This window comes from Mytilus edulis, chromosome 8 (assembly GCF_963676685.1).
Source record: "Mytilus edulis chromosome 8, xbMytEdul2.2, whole genome shotgun sequence".
Classification (NCBI taxonomy): Eukaryota; Metazoa; Mollusca; class Bivalvia; order Mytilida; family Mytilidae; genus Mytilus; species Mytilus edulis.
The window spans coordinates 60,782,217-60,804,798 of record NC_092351.1 but is presented as its reverse complement, the minus strand read 5'-3'; the positions used below and the strand labels follow the sequence as shown (position 1 = coordinate 60,804,798).

The 22,582-nt window shown below is 31.4% G+C and overlaps 1 protein-coding gene across 1 annotated transcript in view; it reads left to right on the top strand.

Moving 5' to 3' along the window:
• Positions 1–22,582, top strand: part of LOC139485969 (protocadherin-9-like) — an 82,645-nt gene that overhangs the window by 4,979 nt on the left and 55,084 nt on the right. The window contains exons 3-5 of the mRNA XM_071270650.1: positions 176–302; positions 10,232–10,280; positions 13,261–13,367. The gene's annotated coding sequence lies outside the window, so the exon portion shown is untranslated. The remainder of the gene's footprint in view (positions 1–175; positions 303–10,231; positions 10,281–13,260; positions 13,368–22,582) is intronic.

The window sequence follows — 22,582 nt, the reverse complement described above, 5'->3', positions numbered from 1 at the left end:
TCTCATAAAAGGAAATTACAAAGTAATTAAATAAATTAAACAAAATATTTTTCTTCCTTTCACAAGTCTAAATAATAATAAATTCTTTTTGATGATCATTTTATCTTAATTTCCAGGTTTTCTAACTTGTCAGAAAATTTACTGTTAATAATTAGAATCATCTTGTTTTTTGCAGCAGCCACCTGACAGCTACAGTGACGAGATAATTTACCTGTCTGTCGATGTGATCTATTGATCGTCACACTTCAAAGGGTACATCCTACCTTTAATTAGAACCTGTCAATCAACCAGTTAATCGGCAGGTAACATTCACATGTTAGAGGTGATTATCCCATTAACTGACCACCAAAGTCAATAATTGACCATGGCAGTGGTCACTCTGCTTGTAAGAAGTCAGAATTGTTTAGTGATTTTGTCTAGGTGGACAGATGGCATGGGGATTTTCATTTTTATGAAGCATTTTTAGGTGTGACATTCTTGGTAGCTTTCACAGTTAAGAATTTACAAACGATTGACATTTCACAGTTAGTAAAGAAAGAGGCTTTACAAAATTAAGAAAACTGGAAAAATAGTACTGTGGATGCATTATTATTTTTCTATGAGTACCAATTTTTATGGATCTTGTTTGGAAAGGTTAACCTTGCTTTAAGGTATTCTCCATGTATGAATTTTTCTTTAGGCTTGTATGAAAATTTTAACATTAGCACAAAATCAAGTATCCATTATAGAAACTTATCTATACAGTTACCTTTCCTTCTCGTCCTTCGTGAAGTTGAACTGTCTATGTTCAGTTATCTTTTAACGTTTAAAGGTGATATGGGCATGATGGATATAAGTCTATGCAACATTAACCAACCACACAAATACCAAAAAGATATCTAAACCATTGCCTGGTGGAACTGAAATTACTGAATCATCGATGCATGTAATAAATCTATGCTATATTGTCTTGGTATACACTTTGAAGGCTGTATGGTTACCTAAAGTGTTTAAATTCTGTGTCATTTTGTCTCTTGTGGATAGTTCTCTCATTGGCAATCTAATAAAGTGTGATTTATCTTATCTTTTTTGTCAAGCCTTCAACTTAAGTTGAAAAAGCGAGACTGATAGCGATCCTACATTCTATTGTTGGTGGCGGCGTCCACAAATATTCACTCTGTGGTTAAAGTTTTTGAAATTTTAGTAACTTTCTTAAACTATTCTGGATTTGTACCAAAATTGGACAGAACCTTTTTTATGATTAGGGCTGTTCCAGAAAATACTATGTCCCCCCCAGGGACGGCACTTTTTTTTAACCCCCACCACCCACAGAAATAAAATTTAATTAGAACAGCACTCCCTTTGCATTTTGGTATTTCAAATACAACCACCCACATAATATTTAAAAAAATTGCCTTCCCTGGGGGGGACATAGTATTTTCTGGAACAGCCCTTATAGAATAGTAACCAGCAGTAAATTTTGTAAAAAAAAATCTATTTTTTCCGTTTCTTACTTATAAATAGACTTTGTTTTTCTGCCAGTTAACAATACATTCACTCTGAGGTTAATGTTTTTAAAATTTTAATACCTTTCTTATACTATCCTGGATTTGTATAAAACTTGGATATAAGCTTGTTTATGAGCAAAAGCTAGTATCAAGGAAATTTTGTTAAAATTATGTACCTGTTTATCTGTATTTCACTTATATATGGTCTTAGTTTTTCTTCCAGTTATAAACATTACAACAGTTTGTTGTTAAAAGTTTTTTAAAAACATTTATTAGAATCTTAAAATATCCTGGATTTTTACCAAACACGGACAGAAGCTTCTTTCAATCAAAAGATAGTATTAAGAGGAATATATTTATTGATTTTTTTCCCTCATTTTGGTTGAGTCTGCAGTTAGCAGCAGAAGTAGGCAAGACACTGGGTTTATGGAACCCTTACATATTTAAAAAACATATTTTCATTATATTCACAGATATATCAGAAAGAAGTGTTTAAAATATACTTTATCCAGATAGTTTATATAGGGAAAACAAAAATAGAAATAATATTTAAATATTAAATATTCATTTTTTTTAGTCAGAACATGTCATAAGTATTTGCACATCACACATTTCAGTCTAAAAAATCTTTTGCCTTTTTCATCACTTTTCCAAATGTGTCAGGTTTTTTTTCTTCATCATCACTTGAGATAAACTCTTCTTCATTATCTTTTTTTCCATAGTTCTTCCGCAGCTGCTTCATTTCATTCTCTGTCTTCTTTTCCTGTTGCCATTTCAGGCTGCTGTAGTTATTGTCGATTTCTGCCATTTCTGATGCATGTTTATCTTGAAGGCCTTTCTTCTCTTGTTTAAAATTTTCATGATTTTTTTTCCATTCTTTGCATTCCTGTTCATAATCTTTGTTCCCACTGATCCAAGGTTTTTTTCTCTTGTTACATTCCAAAATTTCCAGGTTTCGTGTGATTATAATGCCTTTATCTTTTCTGCACTGATGTGTTTTATGTTCAAACGGTTTAGGCTTTTTAAGGAATATAATTTTTACAGTTGAAGTTTCATCTACTGTGTATTTAAAATAATCTAAAGGTGAAATTCTTTGTTTTATCTTCTCTATGATCTCTACGGTTTCTTCTTCAGGTCTTATTTTAATTTTCCCAAATGAAAACCATGAGCGTTTTGTCTTTTTTTTCTTAATTCTTTGTATTTCAACTTTAACATCAATAGTTGCTGCGTTGCAAATAGGATAACTGAAATCACTTCCCATTTGCTATTCTATAGCCCTGAAAAAAAGGGAAATTATGTTATACAAGTAGTGCTAAGATAAGAGCCAAAATTGGACTCCCAAAATTATAAATAGGAAAATTATTCTTTTACCATTGTAAAGTTAGTTCCTCTAGTTAAGAAATTTTCATGTGATATGATCTGTAAATTTGGATTCAGAATTGTCAATTATGTCAGAAGCATGCCGAGATTGAAGCTTTTTTTCCCTGAAAAGGCAATTTTAATCAATTTAAAAAAAAAAACGGTTATCAGTCAAATCAATTACATTGCTAGAAATATATATACGCTGATTTCTAACATAATTAAAAAGTTTTGTGGGCTCACTGAATCCCTGCATCTTTGAACCGATAAAGTAATGGTGACTAATTGCACATTCTTTAATTGACTTTCAATTAATTAGCAATTTCAATGTGATGTTTTCTGCTCAAGTTAGGTTGATTAGAACTCCTTACAAAAGACAACAACATTTTCTATAAAGTTACATTATTGCATGTCTGTACATTTCAGTTTGTTGACCATTTTCAGCACTAGACCTTGAAGTCATAAAACCTTCGAGTCAGTTTTTTGTACTCATACTCGAAAATCAACCAATCAAAATGTTGCATTTCATGTTTTGAGCATGATTTTTGTGCTTCAAGCACTGATCAAAGTTTTATGACTTCAACCCCTGCTGTCCATCAGGTTTCCTTAGTTATGATATGATCTTTCTAATTTTTATGTCAAATTAGAGTTTTGACCCCAATTTCAATTTCCACTGAACATACAAAATGATAGTGCAAGTAGGGCATCTGTGTACTTATGTGGACAGTGGCTTTTTTGTTTAATTTGACTGATTGTGTGTACTGTGAAATGACAAGTGTCCAGTTCAGCTTCTTAAATATTTCGTTTTCAATTAAAAAAAAATTAAAACCAATAAATTAAATCAATAAATGAATACTCAATGAAAATGCAAGAAGAAAACAGTATGAAATTCAAATTAAGCCCTAGAAATTAGCAATTATTTGGATGAATCAAGTTTATTTTTGGCAAATATGAACCATTACACACTTTTTCATGCTTTAATTTTTGCAACCTCATTTTGTTTTTAATATATGAATCTCATAGGTAATAATTATTTTATTTACCTTAATCATAAATGTCAGTTGTTTTCTTTGGAAAAAAAAAGGTTGAAAATTAATAAGTATAAACAAAAAAATAAGATAAAAAACTGAGATAAGCGAATATTCAAAGGAACAAAAAAATATCAACACCAGTATTAGTAGAAAATATGAAATATATTTGAGTGCAATTCAGATAGCTTTGATTTTTTAAAATTATTTTACTTGGATAGAAAAATACAGAAAGCACTTACTGCTCATTTATGTAAGAAAGTCCAATTAATAATTGTTTTTTATGAAATAGGATCAAAACTTTATATCCAACAAAGATTTTATTTATCTAGTTGTCATGGAATTCAAGGACATTGCACTGAAAACATTTTCAAAAATAAAGGTTGAAAGAGCATTTATTCTACAAACTACCGGTATATTCTAGTTCAATTTAGGTTAGGCCTGATAATTTTATTCTTAGTTTGTCAGACCTTTTTAAAGAGAAATTTTAATTTGCTCTGATGTATATCCTTCTTCATGACTCAAAGTGTTTTCATGTTTAACAGAATTTAGTATGATGCCATTGTCACTGAACTAGTACACATTTTTGTTTAGAAGCCAGCTGAAGCATGCCTATGGGTGCAGGATTTTCTCGCTGTATTGAAGTCCAACTGGTGGCCTCTGCTCTGGATGTTTTCTGATATTTTATCGGATTGTTGTCTCCTTGATAAATTCCCCATTTCAATTCTCAATTTTCTTCATCTTAGAAATAGTTCAATATTAAACCTGCAAATTTTTAGTTTTTCCCTCAACAGGTTCAAAGCCCTGTTTCTTTGGCATCATTGAAACACTTTTGACTGCGTCTAGCATGAAATGACATGATTATAATGTAGAATAAGTTTAAGGCTTTACTTGTTTATTGGTTCATGGTGTGCTTGAGATTAAAAAAAATGTTTCAAAAGATGAAGTTGCTGTAGTTTTGTTAAGCTTTTGATGTTGCCGTGTTTTTGTTGAAGCTAACCATTGTATTCATTATACCCCCGCTTTAAAAAAAGGGGGGGTATACTGTTTTACCTCTGTCTGTCCTTCCGTCAGTCCGTCCTTCCGTCAGTCCGTCAGTCAGTTCATCCATCCCATGAATATTTTTCGTCGCATTTTTCTCAGGAGCTACAATACAAGGATTTCTGGAATTTGGTTTCAGGGTTTATATAAGTCAGCTATACAGTGTGATGCGTTTTCAGATTGATCACTCGACAACTTCCTGTTTACCGAATACTTGTATGATTTTACACATGATAGCCAAGTTGAAAATTTTCGTCACATTTTTCTCAGGAACTACAATACAAGGATTTCTTAAATTTGGTTTCAGGATTTATATAAGTCAGCTATACTGTGTGATGCGTTTTCAGATTCATCACTCTACAACTTCCTGTTTACCGAACACTTGCATATTTTTACACTATTAATATTATCCACTTGCGGCAGGAGTATCATCAGTGCATGAGCAGTAGCTCGCAGTTTCACTTGTTTTTTTCATGATTCACGGCAGTTTAAAGGTATATTGAAATTTTATTACTGGTATCACAATTATGTTTCAATCATCTTATTAGTGATGTTTTTTATTCTTTGGTAACTCGAATAATTCAAGCCCTTTACGTGTCCGATTTTCTCCCACACGAGGGCTTGAACTCCTTATGATCATTGGCCGCGTGGCCAATCGGCGGCGATCAGGATGAGTCTGCGCAACTGTCATGTTTTTGTCTTACCAAACACATGTGTTCAATTAACACAAATCCGATAATAATTAATTAACATCAATTAACATCAGTTTACATCATTTAACATCAATTAACATCCGGAACTCCTCCTTCTTAAGCTGCCAACTTAAATCAAAATTCCCATATTGCATAGCGGTGTGAATTTTCCGGTTGACAGTCTTTATCGAGGAAGACGTTCAGGCGTTAATGTAGCTTTCGTAGATCAGCGGAATATAACGACTGAATTATTCGGGTTATATTCTTTGGCTGATCCAGTGAATAATCCATATGAGGATCTTCATAAGCTTTTAGTGAAGCAAAATGTACAAGAAGATACTGTGTATCAATCCTGTACCATTGTCAGTTACTAGTGACTGTAGGTTAGCTTTTACTGGATTTATCATTACATGTGGATGAACCTCAAATTCCATACATTTATCAAGTCCTATAAACTACATTCTATTACAGTACTGGAATTAAAATTGCCGATGCAGTTGCAATCGTTTTCTGGTTTAGAAAAGAAACTTATTTATTATAACTAAGATTTAAGTATCTAAGATTATTATTGACAAAATAGACATAACAATCAAAAAGTCTTTTATATTGTATTATCTGTGCCATAATTTGGAATTCACTTAATTGTTCGTTTCTCTACATTTACTTAATAAAATTGTATTGACCAATCCAGCAAGCAAGACCATGCATTATTAGCATCTGGCGTTTTTTTTAATCTAGATATTTTCAGTCTCTTAAAAAAATGTTAAAGAAAATAAAACATGATTAAAAGCCACTAGCTAGCTTCACTGTAAAAACGAAAATGCACATATTGGGCCTTAATGTTATTTAAAATTTTTTTCTTAAAAGTAAATCAACATTTTCTAAAAATCGAAATGATACTTGAATAATAAGTGCATTGACATGCAACAGACCATTGAATTTGTACACTTTTCAGAAGAATAATAATTTTATAATTTAGTAAACAAAATGTTCTCACACTCGTACCCGTAATTTAAGACCATTTTTAACCGGATTTTTGTGACAAAAATGTCGGTTATTGATTTGGGGATGTACAGCGGGCGGGCGGCAATCAAATGTTGTCCGTGCATTAACTCATGAATCGTTCAACCAAAGCTTTTTAAATTTTAATATGTTGTTACTGACAACTAAATGAAGGTCAAGTTCAATAATGGCGATTTTGACTTTTACTGTTCAGGAGTTATGGTTCTTGAAAGATTGAAAAATGGAGTTTCCAGTCGTGTCCGTGCATTTACGCATGAACTGTTCTACCAAAGCTTCCCAAATTTTAATATATTGTTACTGATGACAAAATGGAGGTCAAGTTCAATAATGACGATTTTGACTTTTACCGTTCAGGAGTTATGGTTCTTGAAAGATTGAAAAATGGTGTTTCCAGTTGTGTCCGTGCATTTTCTCATAAACCATACAACCAAAGCTTTTGAAATTTTTATATGTTGTTACTGATGACAAAATAGAGGTCAAGTTAAATAATGACGATTTTGACTTTTACCGTTCAGGAGTTATGGTTCTTGAAAGATCGTAAAATGGCGTTTCCATTCACGTTGTTGCATTTACTAATGAACCATTCAATCTAAGCTTTTCAAATTTTAATATGTTGATACTGACTACAAAGTGGAGGTCAAATTTGATATTGACGATTTTCACTTTCAGCATTCATCAGTTATGGTTCTTGTGATATTGCCAGGACACAAATAAATGTTAATAAATCCGGTTTGGTGTCGTTGTGACAGCCTCTTGTTGAATTATACCACTACTCTAAGAGCGAGGACTATATTGTAAATTAACTTGTTTGTCCCCTTGTCCAACACATGTTTTTTCTCAGAAACTAATAACCAGAACAACTTCATAATTTTGAAAGTGATGAATTATAAAGTTTGAGCTCTAATTAGATTAGTCAAATACCTACAGACTTCCTATTTTTAACCGGATTTTTGTGACAAAAATGTCGGTTATTGATTTGGGGATGTACGGCGGGCGGGCGGGTGGGCGTCAATCAAATGTTGTCTGTGTATTAACTCATGAACCGTTCAACCAAAGCTTTTAAAATTTTAATATGTTGTTACTGACAACTAAATGAAGGTCAAGTTCAATAATGGCAATTTTGACTTTTACCATTCAGGAGTTATGGTTCTTGAAAGATTGATAAATGGAGTTTCCAGTTGTGTCCGTGCATTTACGCATGAACTGTTCTACCTAAGCTTCCCAAATTTTAATATGTTACTGATGACAAAATGGAGGTCAAGTTCAATAATGGCAATTTTGACTTTTACCGTTCAGGAGTTATGGTTCTTGAAAGATTGTGAAATGGCGTTTCCATTCACGTTGTTGCATTTACTCATGAACCATTCAATCTAAGCTTTTCAAATTTTAAGATGTTGATACTGATGACAAAATGGAGGTCAAATTTGATATTGACGATTTTCACTTTCACCATTCATCAGTAATAGTTCTTGTGATATTGCCAGGACACAAATAAATATTAATAAATCCGGTTTGGTGTCGTTGTGACAGCCTCTTGTTGAATTTTGAATTTTTATGCCCCATTTATGGGCTTTATGTTTTCTGGTCTGCGTCAGTTTGTCTGTCCGTCTGTCCTGCTTCAGGTTAAAGTTTTTGGTCAAGGTAGTTTTTGATGGAAGTTGAAGTCCAATCAACTTGAAACTTATTATACATGTTCCCTATGATATGATCTTTCTTATTTTAATGCCAAATAAGAGATTTTTTCCCATTTTCACAGTCCATTGAATATAGAAAATGATAGTGCGGATACTATTGACACATTCTTGTTCAATATAAATTGTTCATATAATAGTTCAGCAGCTTAAATTGGCAGTAATGATTTGTACATTAGTTGCATTTTTCGGATCTATCAGATACCTTATTTGTACTTGCAAAAACTTCTAATTTTTATTCCCCATTTTTATTCTCCGTTTATTATGCCCAATTTAGGGGCATTATGTTTACAGGTCTGTGCGTCCATCCGTTTGTTTGTTAGTTCTTCTGTTCGTCTGTTTGTTCATCCGTCAGTTTGTCCGTCTGTCCCACTTCAGGTTAAAGTTTTTGGTCATGGTAGTTTTTGATGAAGATGAAGTACAATCCACTTGAAATTTAAAACACATGTTGCCTATGATATGATCTTTCTAATTTAAATGCCAAATTAGAGATTTTCCCCTACTTTCATGGTCCACTGAACATAGAAAATGATAGTGCAGATGGGGAATCCATGTACTGGGGACATATTCTTGTAAGTCTGTTTACGGGATGCATTATGGTATACGGTTGTCCGTCTGTCCGCCTTCAACATGTTGGACATTAACTAAAAAACACTAACCAACTTGCATGAAACTTTGGTGAATTGTTTATATCAATTGACATGAGCTCCCTATCAATTTTTTATAAATGTTTTATTATACAACATAATGTTTCTGAGTAATTGGGGTTTATTCATTAAAAAAGGGGGAGGGGTATCAGTTTTCAGTACTAATGAGCAGTTTTCATGTTTTTACTTTAATTTGTGACTGGTTTATATTCATTAAAACAAATCTCCATTTAGTTTTTTTTAGAAATTTCTGATATGACATTGAACTTTATTCTTCCAAAAGCGACAGGCTTATCATGCATGCTGTTAATTTCAAAATTTTGAATGAAATTCACAAATTTTCGTCTCAAATTTCTGAAACACTGATGAACAGAATTACCCCTTATTTAATAAAAGGCATCGATAACAGTGATGAGATGTAATGCTTGTGAGCTTTTCAGTTTTATCAAATATCTGCTTCATGTCAAAAACGTTGAATTACCAGTGGTATTATTAATACTAGCCACGACAACACATGCATTTTGTTATTTTAACAACTAACCAAAAAATGAATACAAGCAAATTGTGTGAAAAATAACACAATATTCAAATGAATCAATATATAAAAATTTTGATTTAGAATCAAATACACATACAAGTATTCTTGTTAACTACAACTTCATTTAAAGAAAAAATATTGAATCACTTAATTGACTTCTGGCCTCAGAGTGCAGATCTTGCAACATCAATACTCTCTATAAAGAAGGGGACAAAAGGTAGCACAGATAAAGGAACAGCCACAATAACAGAGACAATTACCTATTGTCCCCAGTTTGTGTTATCTGTCGAAAACCCACTTTATTTTATCCAGATATTAAACATAGCCAAAAGAAATCGATAGAAATTTGTATTTTTGCAATTGATCTTCATTGTAAGTTGATTGATAGAGCATGTATTATATCATAGTGTTGACAATTGTATTATGTTAACATTGCGCTGAAAATAATAGAAACTGAAGAGCTACACCTTTATATTGTATGAAATAATGAGGTTTTACACTTGGTTAAGATGGTCTTTGCAATCCAGAATGAATTCTTACATTGCACCCCAGTCAATAGAAAATGAAGTTTATACATTAATCTGGTGATGAATAACTAAAAGATTTTACACTCAATTTAGATTTTTTCTCTAGCCAAAATATATGCTTATATTGCATTCAATTTTCCAGAAGCTTATGTTTATAAGAATAACTTTGAGGTTTAACACTAGTTTCAATCTTTGTAGACTATTTTATCATTATAACCATTGAACATCAGTAGAATTAGTACTACAGGCAAGTTTTCTTTGAGAGTGATTATTAAGGTGGTACCTAACACTTTCATTAAAATTATTTTGGCTTGTTTAATTTTTTTTAAATTTTGACAAAGTATTTACTTTGACCTTTTGACAAAAATATAAAAATTTCAAAAACTTTGAACCAACCAATTTATCAGAAAAATTACACTGGTTATATAGCAGAACTTTTGACATACCCTTATTTATACCATTGAGAAGCTTAATATTCCCTTAACAACACAATGTAATAAAAACTTTTAGCTGATTTTACAGAGTTATCTCCCTGTAGTGTTAGGTACCCCCTTAAATGAGGGATATTCAAACATTCTTTGAATCAAATTTAGGATATTTTCTGTATCATGATTACTCCTTGAAAGTCTTTTGAGGAACATGTACATATAATAAAAGCAAACGTGTTACAGGAACAATAAATATAAAAAGGAAGATGTGATATGATTTCCAATGAGTCAACTCTTCATAAGAGATCAAATGACACAGAAATTAACAACAATTGGACTGATCATCGTACAGCATTCAACAATGAGCAAAGCCAATACTCCATAATAAGCTATGAAAAGGTAAAACAATTTAAGGATGTTCGCTTGTCATGTTTTGGATTTTTTGTCAGATTTTCGAAATCATCTGGTTTTATCCGTTTGAATGCTTTAAAAAAAAATTGCCCATTGACCCCTATTTTTCTTTTTATAAATCTTTTACATGTATAATTATAAGCCATTTGTAAAACTCTTATAAAATCTTATTTATTTTTGATAGTTTTTGAGAACTTTAACTTGTCAATGATAAAGCTATGAAAAATCAAGAGAGAACATTTTCCTGCCAAAATTTCAATGGCTAATATCTTGAAAACAAGCACTTTGACCTCTATATTATTTTTTCCTTTTTTGATTCCTTAATTAATCCCCTATCAATATATACTAGTCTTATGGTAATCTATTTATTTTGAAATTGAGTAGCAAACTTCCTTAAAAGAGCAAACTAAAGGTCTAAACCATGTAAAAAATAATGAACAAAAACAAATATGATTTTCTACAACAAAAGACAACCACTGAATGAAAGGCTCCTGACTTGCAGGCCATTGTTTAGGAGGCGGTACCCGGTACTTTTACCCTCCTATGCTATTGACAAGTACCGCCTAAATGTAGGAATTTTTTATATAAGATATTCTTGGAATAAATTGAAAAGTACCACCTAGAAACATGGAAAGTACCAGTCAACATGAAAGATAATGAAACCCCTGGTCACTTGGGACAGGTGCTTATAGAAAGTGGTTGGATTAAACATATTTTTGAGTGCCTTATTCTCTCCTCTGACCTAGGATTATATGTGGTGTGCATAGTTATTCTATATAATTCTTATTATTTTTTCTGCACAAAATACATCTTTTGATAAGTAATGTATCTTTGTTATACCTGAAACCAAGATGTGTAAAAAATATTACTATCACAATAACTCATAAATCTGATTTATAAGTATTATTAATAGAGATGCATGTGCTAATATGACATAATGGAAAATGTCATTTAGTATTTATGATTGTAGTGTCATATGTATAAAAAGGGGGTCTCATTGGGGTCTAAGCGTGACGTGGGATTGCCGATTTTTTGTAAGCGTGAAACGTGAAATTCAAATTATTGTGTCGTGAAAACGGGAAATGAGGTCTAGCGGGATCCGGGAAATGACAAAAAAATGAGAATTGCTTACGTACATAGTGTAAGCGGGAAACGGGAATGTGACAAAACAGTAAGCGGGATCCGGGATCGGCACCCCCCAATGAGACCCCCTAAAAATGATATATTCTATGCTTAATACAAATTTACTATGTGTAATATTTTACACATGTATGAGAATTGCTTAGCTTAGGGTAGTTCAGTGCCATAATTTAAATTTGTGCACTACGTAGCCACATTCAAAGTTTCTGTTTATCAGAACATTACAATGTGAGATATACTTTGCAAGGTTATTATATTTAGCTTGTGCCTTAAATCATAATATATAAAAAAGAAGATGTGGTATGATTGCCAAATGAGAACTATCCACAAAAGACCAAATTGACACAGACGTTAACAACTATAGGTCACCGTACGGCCTTCAACAATGAGCAAAGCCCATACCGCATATTCAGCTATAAAAGGCCCCGATAAGACAATGTAAAACAATTCAAACGAGAAAACTAACGGCCTTATTTATGTAAAAAAAAATGAACGAAAAACAAATATGTAACACATAAACAAACGACAATTACTGAATTACAGGCTCCTGATGAGTTTACCTAGATGTCATTTTGATGGTGTGTTCTTTGATTGTTGTCTAATTTGTGTATTCCTCATATTTCATTTTATGCAGAAAATTATTTAGTATTTTTTATATAGACCAATAGAAATATTTCTAAAGATTTATGTATCAAGTTGATCTTTTAAAGTGCATCATAAAAATGTGATTTTGCAAAATCATTTAGATCTTACGTATACTTCAAACAAATAAACAATTAATTAGATACTAATATTTGCATATGATATAAACATCAGTAAACAAATTGTACTATCTATTGTTCATTAGTATACATGTAAATACCTAAATTATGACAGGGCAACTTTACTAATATCAGTTACTGTAAAAGATCTACTAAGTTCACATTTGAGCGTACTCTACTTATACATTTTAACTTCCGAACAATTGACATCACGAAAGAACGAAAATTGACCCACCTATTTCATGCCAAAGAACCTTAAAATCGTACGGCTTAATCATTTTTATATAAAATACTGAAACTGTATACTTCTATAAAAGGAGTAGTTCAATACATAGAGTTTTAACGTCGACTAACGATAGTTGATTCATTGACCTGTATAATAGAAGGAAATTGAACCACTAAATAATTCTTTTGACCACAAACGGTTTTATTTGTCAGTTAAATCTAATGGGATTTTAATTTTTACTTGACTTTTTTCTCATTAAAGGTATTAATTTCTTTTGAATAAGAATCAAAGTTGTGTGTGGTGCTTGTGTTGTGGTTTTGCACGTACAGGGAAATTTCACTTGAGAAGAGTTTGAGGTGCGTTTGATGGTAAGTTTTGTTACAAATGTGTCTGTTTCCATTTAAGATGCAGAAATTAATCAATTAATAAGAAAAGTAAAAGTATATATGAGTAATTTTGAAAGTAAGTATTGAAGAGAAATCCGTATCCACATGTTCTTCTTAGATTCATAAACTGTAAATTGGATAAATTTGGCAATGATTTTTTTTTTTTTTATGGTAATATGGCAATGAGGAGGAGGAAATGACCAAGAGAATCATATTATGAGGATAATGTAATTTGATCTTTTAAAATTGCCAAAATAAGGGAGCATTAAAATAGGAAATCTGTAATAACGGTGTTGCCTTATAAATATGAGGGTCTGATTATGGAGGTCATTCTGCTCTGTATTTTAGGGCACTTTTCTCTATTGTTAATATTATTTGATGGTTTTTCTCCTAATTATTTTGTATTTAACACGCTATTATTCTCTTTTCTTAATGGACTATTTTTATTTCAATTTTCAATTTTTCTGCAGCATTGGCCTCTTATTTATTCTGATAACATCATCCATATCATGGTTTAGTAGCTTTAAGATTTATATCCAGAAACACTTTGACTACCTGTAATTTGATAGTGAAATTCAGTTTTTGAATGCTAAAAAAACAGTATCATATAACTTCATTTAAAAGGTACATATAAGAAAGTATATAACTTCCTATTATAAGTAGGTTGCTATGACTTACTTGACTTTAAGATTTAGATTTGCCGAAATCTTAACAAATCAGAAGGCTTATTCTGTTTTTTCTTGCAAAATAGCGTAGATTAATCTATAGTCAAATTGTTGAATTAAACGAGGTGTGGGATATACATGCTTAAATATCATATAGATATCAACTCAGTAACACAAACAAAAAAGAAAACTATCAGCAGCTCCAACTAGCTGTTTGAGAAAATCTGTTGGGTAAATAAAAGGTCAAATTCCAACATACATAGGAAAATATAAGGGATATACGGCAAATAGCTATGATAAAAATTAGTACATGCATGTAGCAAAGAACCCAAGAAACAACAGTACTGTCTGTATAAGCTTTATTTCCAGCTTTCTAATATTGAAGTTAAATGATTGTTTTCATGAAAGTTTTGATGACTATATTCTATAAAATGTTAGGGGATTTTTTTAAATGGAAATTCCTGCAAGTGATTTATCCCTTAAAATGTGCAGCCAATGATGAAGTACATTTTGAATATAAAAAGTTCAATAGTTGATAATTGAATGGTTAACCTGTAAGAGTTTTGTCCCTTGAGTTGGATACAACTTGCTTGAAGAAAATTAGAACATTTAGAAAAAGATAATTTTCACTGACAAGCTTGTCTTGCGGCTGACGTATTGTTTTACATATAGGGGTCTTTTAATGTAAATATAAGGTAATGTTTTAGATTTATTAACAGACCAAAAACCACATAGGTTGACCAACTGTGCATAAATGTTTATATTGTAATAATTACATTAGATGTATGTTTCATTATAATATTTTATTCTGATTGGCTAACTGCACATCACATGTTATTCCGTAAGCAGTTGCATTGCTCAATACAACTTTTCATTCATGATAACACGTGCTCCAACAATAAAGTGCACAGGTGAATTAAATAATAAAATATATAAAATTCGTGTTTTCATAATCATAGCTAAAAAATGTAATTATAAGTATTGAATGCTTCTTTTTGTAACTTTATAGGGTTTTATAGATGTACTTCGGTCAACGCTTTTACACCCCAATAAATTTACAAAAAGAAGCATTCAATTCTTAAATAAAAAATGATGAAAATGCAGTGCAACCTTTTGAAGTTCTACAAGTGAAAAGAAATTTTGCCACTCATAGGGGAAAGGGGGGGCATTGTCTTTATAAAATGGGGAAGGGATACATCAACTGAATATTATGATTAGACGAAGCATTGTTTCAAAAATTGGGGGGGGGGGGGATATCAACTGAATATTATGATTAGACGGAACATTCATTATGTATCAAAATTAAATGGGCCGTAGTTTGTAAAATTTCATCAGTCAATTTAAAGAAAATCAAATATTGGTAACCATTGAATCAAGAATGCCTTAAATAAAAGAAAATAAAAACATGTTACCCCATTAAATCAAGCATTTGTTTAAAATAAATAGTTGAAATTATTTAGTGAATGAAATTGAAATACATTGTAAGATATAACCGTCAAGAATTTTTTAAAACAAAAACTGTTTGACTTTACATTGCACATTGCACCTGACATTGATGCAGTTACGAGATAACATTTACAATTGACCTTTTTTTTAACTCCGTGGCAGGGACTTAATCAATTAGCAATTACAATGAACATTATCGCGTGCTATTTCAATATAAAATACTTGTTCCATTTCGTTGCTTTTTATCTGCTTAATCAAAGGACAAATGATTTCATTCTTTAATCATTTGTGCCTAAGAAAATCTCTGCCTGATATTTGGACGTTATTCGATCATCAACGAGTCATGTTTTCCTGATTAGATAAAGAACCAGAATGCACTTTGGATTGTTTGATAAACACCCTCGAAGATATTCATCAAATTTTTTTGTGGTCCATTACTTTTGAGATTTTTCTATTTTCCCTAAAATGCCAAGAGTGGAGTTGATTTTGGTAATTAAATCTCTTGAATAATGTTTCGAGAGATTTTCTTTTATGGTCCATTTGATTTTCATTTTTATCCTAATTCCTAAATAATCAGAAAGTAAAGTTGATTTTGGTAATTAAATCTCTAGAATACTGATTCGAGAGGTTTTCACTTTTGGTCCATTTCACTTTATCTGATTTTATTCCCTTTGAGGCATGTTTACGAACTTCAGCGGCCTTGCAACGTGATCATGGCATAAGAGCATTCATTAGAAGCAATCCCTATCAGTGTTAAGTCATGCATGTTATAGAACACATGTTTGATAACACCTGGGTACCATCATGATATTTTTAATTATCTACCCTGATATTATCCAATCGTAGTTTCCATTTTAGGGTCTGTCATTGTATTGATAAAATGATGTAACAAGATTTTGGGTCAAATTCTCAATTACACATAGTGCTCTCCAACATCAAATATAAAATGAAACACTATCAAATGTTAGATTTTGATTTTTATGCCCCACCTACGATAGTAGAGGGGCATTATGTTTTCTGGTCTGTGCGTCCGTTCGTCCGTCCCTTCGTTCGTCCGTCTGTCCCGCTTCAGGTTAAAGTTTTTGGTCGAGGTAGTTTTTGATGAAGTTGAAGTCCAATCGACTTCAAACTTGGTACACATGTTCCCTATGATATGATCTTTCTAATTTTAATGCCAAATTAGAGATTTTACCCCAATTTCACGGTCCACTGAACATAGAAAATGATAGTGCGAGTGGGGCATTCGTGTACTGAGGACACATTCTTGTTGAAATTAAATTTAAGAAGGCATCCTTGATAATTCAAATTCTGAGTCCGGGTTTTCCTGAATATTATGTTTTGTCAGCAATTACAACAAAAATGTGTTTTAATCTTTAAAAACAAACACTTACAAGACCAAAGCAGTTGATGGTTAGTAGAGCCAGACTAAATTTATTTTTATTTTAATTCAGGGCTCTTGAAACTTTTTCTTGTCTTGTCTTCTCGATACTTTTTGAATTATCTGTGTTAATAGGTTGCTGTTTCCTTTTACATGTACCTCAGTGTCTCCTTTCATTTAGACTTCTTATTATGCATATATTATAAGTGCAAAGTCTCTCATGATCATTACAAAGATTTAGCTCCAGTTTCATATCTATTAATACATTTAATCTGAACCGCATCTTCTTTTGCCCTCATCTACTTGACTCCATTGCCCGTCAGATATGATACAAATTTGACTTCAATTAGGATATTCTGTGTGATTTATGTAGAAATATACACTGAGTGTAAACATATATATCATCCTTTATTACCTTATACCTATATGATGGATATGGTTACAAGAGTAGTTTTGAAAGAATACTCATTTTTTGTAAAAAAAATAAGTTATCTTGAATCAGATTTAATATGTCACTGTATCCATTTACTGGAAAGACCGAGTGACCAAATTGTCTACTGAGTTCAGTGACCTGAAGTTGTTACCAGTAGTTTTTTTTTTTAACTTTTCAGGCCAAAATAAGTTGTACTTGTGCTCTGCCAACTGGCTTAAAAGATTGAATACATGTAGTTGGGTAGAAAGTTAAAATAATTCTAAATGTGATTATTCAAAAATATCAATTTTTATTTGATTAGGGTATACACAAAAATTTACTGTAAATATAGGTAGGGAGGCAGAATTTCGGATTTGTTTTCCCCCGCCGCATTGGAATCAGAAAGGATACAAATTGGGGGATTGAATATTTGGGCAAGAGAAATTTACTTGTCCCGAACTAACTATAATGACATAATATTTGACCAGAAGTTGATAATTTTGAAACAAACGTCACAATTTAATCTACATTATAAGTAAACTTGTACTAGGGTAAAAAAAAAAAATCATTTCATCTAATGAATAATAAAAACACATCTGATAAGCTTTTAGATTTTCATTGTAAAGATGAAAAAATTACATTAGCTGGTTTACGCAATATAAAAGCTTTCTGAATAACTGCACTCACTCACAGATTCATACAAAAAGAATCATTAAGCAACAAGCAGCTGATACACATTCGCACAATTCAGAAAATTTACGTATTTTTATTGTCTATCACATTTAAAATGCACAATATAGAATATACACATAGAAAATTTCTCCTTTTATTTTTAGAAATGTGGGTTAATGAGGTGACCTTGTAAAGTAATCATCCAAATTTATATGAAAAAGGAAACAAAATTTTAATTACCAGGAAGAGAAAAAAACAATGAACATTGGTACAATTGCACTGCAACATGTTTTTATTGGTCAGCTTGTTTCAAAAGTTGGCAATGTTAATTTTTATTTTCAAAATTTCATCATGTATAAACAAAATGAAGAATGAGACAACAGACATGTCCGGGATGAAATATAATGAGGAAATTTCAAAACAATTATAACTATTATTAAATTATAACAATTATGTTTAATAATTATATCTCCTTGTTTGTAATATAGATTTTCCTATTTAAACAAATTAAAAAGACAAAAGAAATTTAGACAATTAACAGATAAAATTAGGGATATCTTCCCCTGAGATTCTGTAAGTCTTATGTAAATAATGTCCGTAATTTATAAAAGATACGGAATAATTTATGTATTTATTGAGAATTCCCACACATCTTTTTTTCCCGTCAAACAAAAAGATGATGATTTCTATAGATCTGTACTGGAGCCTCATTATTGAAATGCTTTGATTTAGTCATAAAAGTGATTTCTAATGTTACGGCGAGGTTGAATCAACGATCTGTTCGTTGAAATCCATCCTGTTTATTGTTGACCTGCATGTATCCAAGTTCGGTTCTCTTTTCTTTATAATTGACCGTGTAGTTTATTTCAGTTAATAGTTTTATGAAAAGACGATAGATTTCTAAAGGAAAAAAATGACAACTTTATATGAAACAATTCATGTCATTTAAGGATATTAATTCCGTGTTTATTTTTCCATCTCACGATTCTAGATAATACCCATCGCATGACCACGAGAATATGGGTTTGACCTATCACGGTATAGTTTTAAATGGGAAGCATTGACTCTTTGTACTAAGTAAAGGTTCAACTTTCTGTGGTTTGTCATGCTTTGCTGAACTTCCTCTGATTATCTCTTTAATTGCGTTTCAGACGAAGAATGAATAATTTAATCCGAGTGGCTGTATAATTTTTATTCGAAAACACTTGTTAATTTGCCAGGTGGTGAGAAAACATTGACGAAAATTTTTTAAAATTCAACGATTTTTAATAAAAGGGGGAGTATAATTATGAATTTATTGGTAAATTTTTATTTGCATCCATAATTTTCATAATTTATACACTCCACATCCGTATTCAGTTTTTGTTTGTCCTGTATCTTTGTTTCATGCTGGGTATCATATTAACTGTTTACATGCTGTTTAATGGTTGAAAGTTTCAATTCAGGTTGATTATGTAAAAACATGTTTGTCGGAAAATGGCTCAGCATGTTTTGTTTTCCTTTTAAAATTGGAGGAGGTTGGATTATAAGTTCTATTGTTATTTTGTAAGGCTCGCGCTGCTTATAATAAATTGTTCTTTCTTGATAATGAAAATCTCTCCATATGACCAATTATTTCTGTACTGTATCCTGACAAATGTATTGTTAGTTTCATGATTTTATCATAAAGATAGAGAGTTGACAGAATTTAAAGAATATTTAAAAAATATCTTTTGGTTGTTTAATATTGTTAGAATACTTTTTCAATTGGTTATATATACCTCTGGCATATATCTCTTATTTAAAAAAATATGTTTTAATATGCATATAGTTATAAGAAAAGATTGAATAAATAGTAACTTTCATATTAAAGAAGTTATGATGTAAAAGATGCCATGATTTTTTATGCCCCTGTCATATACAAGATAGGGCATTAAGGTTTACTCTTGTACGTTTGTACATACCAAATTGGTTTCCATTCTCTAATTTAAGTTTGCCCCACCAAAAATATGAAATTTGTGCTACACAAATGTTCATATCACTAAACTGAGATCAAGGTAGAATTTGGGTGCTGTCACTTTCACAGTTCTGGAGTTATGCCCCTTTACAACTTTATATGCAAGCATTCATTATCTGTATCCCATGGACCACATTCTCCATTTATTCAATAAGAAAAAAGATAGGGATAGCTAGCTCTTAGATATGTAAGGTTTAATTTTCAGAATTTAATGAAGTTCTCGGAATTTGTCCAGCAAGTAGATTGATTATTACTATTTCCAGAATTTTAACCTTTGAAAAATTAGAATGACTGACAGTGGTTTGTGGTTTGGTTTAATTGCAGCCATAATTAATGATATTTGTCGACAGTTCTGCATGACCATTTGCAAAATGAAATCAGTAAATTATTCTTGCTGAAGGTGGTAATTGTTTGTCTAATTGTTTGAGTGCGAAAGGGTAGATTTTATCTTGGAACCTAATCATGGTGTCACAGTATTGTGTGCATGCTACACCTGTCATGCTCTCACTTTGTATTTTGGAGAAATTAACCTTTCCTTTAACCACTAAAAAGGATAATGACGACTTTTAATGATTTCATGTTGAAAACCTATAATTTCGAGTTCATCACATTTGATTTAAACCATAAATTATCATGTCTTTAACAGAATTTATGTCTTAATTTGGTGTTTTTAAACTTTTCTTCTTGTATTTAAGGTTAAGAAAAATGTCTGGTTCATGTTTAATTCACAATTTTTTTTACGCTTCTGGAAATTTTTGACGAAAGACGGTAATGTCATAACTGTGAGGTTAAATTGCCTATTCAAATAGTATAGGATAATAATCAAGACAGATTTTACAAAAAACTACCAAGGTGTTGAATAAGAATTTTTTCATTCAGGGTGGTTTGGTGTAGATTTGCAGATAATCGATAAATTAAAGTTTTCTCTGTATACAAGGGAAAGTAAATGGACAGAACTAGCATTAAAGAAATAAGGTGTGTTCTTCAAAGAGGAGTTTACAAGCAGTTGTTTTTAGATTAAGATGCAAGATATTCTTTATTTTTAGATATCTGGTTGATTGATCAATAAGGTTTTTGGTTTAATATAATGGATTAATGATTTCATTTGCAGATTTGAAAAATTTATGGAAAATCTGCATTTAAAGATAAAAGTGTTATATGCAGCTAAAGCCAGGTGTTTAAGGTATTGAATTAAGAATCTATACATAGTCCACTTCTAGTTGCTTCTAGTTAGGCAGCACTGTTTTCATTTGGGTTCATCCTGGGACAAATAGTTAGTTTCATTATTTTGAGGATGAGAACAAATAACACACATTTGTATCATTAGAGATGGTTTCTGCAATGTAGTTCACCTATGATGAAGTGCAGGATATTTGGACTGAAACTAAAAATTTCCATGAGAACAGTCCCCCAGGGCTGCCAAGTGTCACTTGGCATGAGACTCTCGTATGTTCATGCTTTTTTGGCGGCATTTTCCTTTGATCTATTGTTTTTTCTCTTTGATCTTTTCAATTTTGGCCATATCTCACGCATTTGATTCATGAAAAGTTGGCAGAACTGGTCCCCCTTCAGGCTCTTTGCAAGTAAGAAGAGAAATCTGATTTTAAAGAAAACATCTTTACTGTCAGGAGGACATTTAAATGACACAGACTTAATCTTAACACATGGAATTAAGGCAAAAGTTTTAATTATTTCTTTAGGAAACAAATTGGAAATAATGAAGCCTTGCATGATGGGTGTTTTTACTATTTTGTAATGAATCCGCAGAAATATAAATGCAATAACTTAGCATTATAGAAGATGATGATTTTACAAGTATCTCAGTCTAATCAAACAAGAAAGGCTTCTTATTAGATTAAACCCAAATAAAGATTTGTTAAGATTAGACATTTTTGTTAAGCCCCCCCTTTAATAATGAATTTGGTATGATTAGTCTTTTTATAAACCACTATCAGTGAATTCTGTCCATGAAATGTCTGTCTGCATACTTCTCCATTTGTTAATAAATCAGTGCATTCATCTGTCTGCACTTGCTAAGTTATGCATCTTCCATTAATCCATTGAAATCATTTCAAGAAAACTTCCTTGCAGAACATCTTCAAGTACCAAATGATCAGCATAGTCATAGCACCTCTTTTTTTTTTTTTTTTTCATTTGAATTTTGGGTTTGCTTATATAAAAAAAATGGGACATTGATCAGCATCTTGTATCTGTAGCCCACCAGTACCAATAACTGGATTTGTTTTTCTTACTCCTAATCCACATGCTTAGTAAACAGACCCTTCATTATTGCCCTCAAGTCAAAACTATATTGCTTAGTAGTACTTATTTTAAGATTATTTTTCAGTCACAGGTAGCGTAAGAACTGAACTTTTCATACTCTTTAAGGGGGTAGATGCTATCTGTCGAATTTTCATTTTCTGCCAGATTTTATCCAAATAATCAAAATAAAAGGTGCTTTCAACAATGAAACATAATTAAGATGATATAGCAAATATTTTTAGATAGAATATTAGAAAAAGATTTCACGCTTTTAATATGTTTTTTTTTTTACGAAGTGACAGATAAGATAAATCATAAATAATTCCGTTAAGATCAGATAACTTTCAAACTTTGTCACTATTTTCA